Source organism: Rhagoletis pomonella, unplaced genomic scaffold (assembly GCF_013731165.1).
Source record: "Rhagoletis pomonella isolate Grant_MI unplaced genomic scaffold, Rhpom_1.0 Rhpom_scaffold_00004, whole genome shotgun sequence".
NCBI classification, from domain to species: domain Eukaryota; kingdom Metazoa; phylum Arthropoda; class Insecta; order Diptera; family Tephritidae; genus Rhagoletis; species Rhagoletis pomonella.
In genome coordinates, this window is record NW_023458558.1 from 77758032 (window position 1) to 77762868 (window position 4837).

Sequence of the window (4837 nt, forward strand, 5' to 3'; positions counted from 1 at the left end):
TGCCACACTTTCACTTCTCGTTTTAATAATAAGGCGGTGTTGCAACAGGCGGTGTGGACCTAGCAGACCAAATGTCGGGATTGTATGATATAAACAGGAAATCAAACAAATGATGGAAAAAAGTTTTTTATCGTGGTATGATGATGGCTGCTGTTAACACTTGGGTTATACATTCGGAGCTGAATAGAAGGAAACGTCCCTTTCTAACAGTGCTTGTTGAAATTGCTGAGTCGCGAATTGAAAAAGGAAAGGAATCTACCGTATATAAACGATCTCGTCGGTGTGGAAGATCATCGAATATGTACAAATCCATGCGAAATGTAGGAGATCATTTGCCCATAGAGGAATCTAAAAGACGTCGATGCGTCACATGCGCCAAACGAAAAGTGGAGAAAAGAACAAAAATTGTTTGCCGTGCCTGTAGATTACCATTCTGTATAAATTGTTTCGCTTCAGCACATTCATAAGTTAAATAAAATGGCAAAGTATACGTTATTGCCAAACAAGCCTTTGTTGTTTTATGTGTGGTTTGAACCCTGTTGGGACAAATATGTCCCATCCCAAAATACTGCTGGGACAGATATGTCCCACCTAAAAATACTATTACCTACATAACTTACAAGCTTCGTAAGATTTTTACGCATCTAAAGTCTCAATGGGTCTCCAAAAAGTCAAAAATTAAGTTTGGGGAAAAGCCCTGCAAAAGTCGTAGCGAAAGGGTTAACCAAGAATTTTCATCTTTTTTTTTATTAAGTCAATGCAGCGAAAAAGAAAATCCAAACCAAAGCACTTAACATTGATACAAATTAACAAAATTGTATCTCCGCTCAGCTCTGTTAACTTGCCGCTCAGATCTGTTAATTTTCCGCTCTCAATTTTCGATTCGAGTGGTGAGCTTCTAGAGCGATTTTGGTAGTGTTTGACAATTCACACGGCTATTCGTAATTGCTGCTTCTCTGTTTTAAACGTTCTCTGAGTCCGGTTTACAGGATTTAGTCAGAACTTACAGGAAGTCGTTCCTATTGACATAAAACCTGTAAGTGGGAACACATTTGAGAGAGTAACTGAGCAAATCTTCCTAGTCAGAAGTTACAGGATTTAGTCCGGAGTTTATTTTCCTGTAAGTTCATGAAAAGTGTCAAACGGTCAGCTGATTTGCATGTGCAAGCAAAAACTAACAGCGGTGAAAGCAAAGTACCTTATATTTGTAAAAAAATGGAAGTAAACAACGAAATGTTTGAATATGTATAGATTTTAATAATTATTTAGTGATATTTCAGCTAAATCAGTGTTGTACAAATGACATGTAAACAAACCGACTGACGTTTTTACAGGAAATAGTGCTTTTTGCGTTCCTATGCACTTCTGCATCTGTTCTCCTTTTACTCTCATTTGAGAGAGTAAAATTGTAGTTTGACAGTTCCACAGGTTTTGGTCCGAAGTTCAAAGGAACAGACTATTTGTAGTAACTTCGCTCCCGTTTTGTGCCTTCTAACGGTCAATCACTAACCAAAAAAAAAAAAAATTTTAATTCACTTTTCACGCAGATAAACCAGAGAAATTTCCCTACGTAAATATAATTTTTCCCTACATATATTTTTCATACATCGAAATGAAACAAACAATCTTTTGTAAATTCATCTTTTATTTTAAACATTAGCAGCAAATTACAATCTTGGCTCCTTTATTCGGACTCTGATTTTGTGTTATTTATAACATCGCGTAATATGTGTGTGTTACTTATATAATCGCGTAAATTATACCTCGCTGTGGAAAAATGTACATATGTAGATGACGCGGTAAAAATGGCATTACCTTGCAAAAATCGCGACTACTCCATGCATGCTTATTAAGAGTAATATGGTCCAATTAACAAGGCGATGTCCTAGGCCAGGACCATATACTCCACCTCTGCATTACATCAGAGTAGCACAAAACTACTCCAACATATTAACAATGGCATTCTTGATATACAAAAATTTAAAATTACATGTTGCCTCTGACGGCAATCGAACCTGAACATGCTGGGAGCTAACAAATAACAGCGAGCATCTTTACACGTTCAGCTACAGCCAGACATGCAAATGTGCTTTCAAATGCTCAACTTCAATCACATTTCGTTAAAACACGCGCAGTGATCGGGTAACAATAAACTGGTGCAGAGACACGAGTTGGACCGCTACAGCATGACGGAGGGGCACTTTGTAAGTACTCCAATATACCCCAAATAGACTACATGGTCCAACAATTTTTGCAGGGTAAGCAAGCTTGGGTCAAATGAGTATGTTCAAGCGCCGACAATGTACATACATACTTTAAAAGTCTTGATGTTCAGTGGGCGTGTTCCAGCACATATGAAGATTTACCCTGGCATTCAGTAAGCGGTCTCTAATCACTAATAGTGACTTTTGGTGGTGAACTTGGATTTTGAGACTACAGTAAAACCCGCTTAAGTACCTCACGAAAATTTTTAGCTTTTTGAGGTACTTAGGCTGGTTTGGTACTTAAAAGAACCCACTTAAAACCTCGATGCGGGTACTTAAGCGAACACAATTATTGAAGCAGTTACATCTTTTTATTAACTTACATAAAGATGTAAATCCTTGAATGAAACATGAATATTTAATGCAGTATACGTAGTTTAAAACCAAGACCATAGCATTATTTAAGATTTTTCAATTAAAATACTGTTCATTCCTTAACAAATGCCATATAAACCTAAGCTTAAGATTTTATAGAACACTTAAAGAAAAAAATTCACCAAAATTTAAGATTTTTTTCTCAGAATTATTTTTTGAGTATACAATTTTATAGTTCATTCAATTTTAGGGTAATAATGTGCAAGTTTCAAGTAGCTAAAAGTTACCGTTGACTTTTTTTATAATTTTTTTTTGCTGAAGGTAGGTAACGCTGCCACTGAATTTCAAAATATGTAAATATTTTAAGGAATTTTAAAAGAGCACTTAAAAGGGAAAAATTATTGGTAAAATGGTAAATGAGGTACAACGAAAATTTAATGCCATTTAAATAACAATCCAAAATTAAATTTATGTGCCGTTTAAATATGCATTTGCAATTGGCCCTAAGTATTTTGCATAGCTGTTTAGGTATACTTCTCTCACGAAAGCTTAAAGATAGATCAGCATTTCTTAAGCAATTGTGCTTTTTATAGCCTCTTCAAGCTGCAGAAAGCGTTTTAGTATGCAAAACGTGCTATTCCAACGCGATGGAGTATCTCTCAGGGCCAGTTTTTCAGTACACGGCCGTGGTTTAAACTAAGTTTAAACGCCTGATCTGGCTGGTTTAAACTAAGATCAGCCAATCAAATGTCAGCCAGCTGTTCAATTTAAACTCAGTTTACTCAATCTAAGTTTAAGCTGGCACTGAAAAAAGGCCATCAGAGGCTTAAGCGGCTGATGCATACCCGGATTTCGTTGAAACTTGATTAGTTTTAAATAATTTAATTGATTAGTTTTTAATAATTGTTAATTTCATCGCCACATTTAAATCCGTCTTTAACTATTAAATTTATCATACTTATGTACCGCTGTGGTGTAGTCGCATATCACAGCGCACGGCAGTGCGCGCGAGTGACGAAAGCAGCCACAGTAGCATTCTGAAATGACTCGCTTATATATACACGAGATTTGGAAGTTTTTATCCAGACGTCCAATCGACATGTTTGAGATATCGTTGGAAAGGTCTTGCAGAGTGTGTTTAGAAAATGTATTCAAGCTTCATAAACGACTAACCGGATTCTTAAAAATTAGGCTAAAGTGCTGCGAAACAAAAAACGTTTTTTTGCTTTTGCCGGTTTAAGGGGGCATGTGGGTACACCCAACATATTTAGTGTTATTCTATAAGCCAATACCTTTCAAACAATACCTTATATATTAAGTTTCGGCTACTAGTTGGAATGATATAGAGGTAAATGTGTTTTGGTTCGTGTCTCCACTACGAGATTCTTTGGTATGTATGTGGCGCCTGTACGTACCTTCATTTAACCCTAGAATACTAACGTTCGCCTGTGAGGCGGAACGAATTCGGTTTCCGCGCGATATTTCAGGAACGCTTTTAATGATCAAAGTAAACGTTCGCGCCAACTCAGCTTAGCGCTGTACGAGGCTATTAGCAAACGCACATTGTACAGTGGCCTTGCGCGGCTGAGTTCCACGCCCTCTTGACGCCTGACAGGCGAACGTTAGTAGTAAAGGTAATTTCGTTTGCTGTACTTATTTCAGTTTTCAACATGTTTGTTGGCTATTTTCTGTTTTGAACTTATTTTTTTTAACTTTTCGAAGAACAAGTTCTAAAATGGTTGGAAGAAATATCGTTCAATGGAACCGATAGTGAAAAGAATTTGGGCGAAGATTTCAGTGAATGCGCCTTATGAATAAAAACTAAGCAGTTGCTTTTTCTTAAGACTTCAAACCCTTTGCTTCATTTATTCAAATAACTTTACGTAAAGAAATTTTAAGAAAAAAGCATTGTTTAGTTTTTATTCATAAGGCCCAATGTGATACAAAAAAGTCTATTTCTGTTTTAAGTACAGGGCACAATAGAAAAGAGAAACAACTAATTCCTTTTAACAGGTCTATTCTGCGCTGGTAATAAAAAGTTTGTAACCGGTAAATAAAGTTCCTGTCAATTTTTAAACCCTTTTCGCATTCTGTATACTCTTGTAACCGGTAAATTTTGTTACCATCTCATAAGCTGGTAACAAATTATTGCCCCGTGAAATATGCAATGCCAGTAGTGCGATTCTGAATCTAATTTTAAAAACATTTCCCGTTGTTATCTCTAGTTAACAACTTTTTTTGGGGTTAAGTGATTGTGT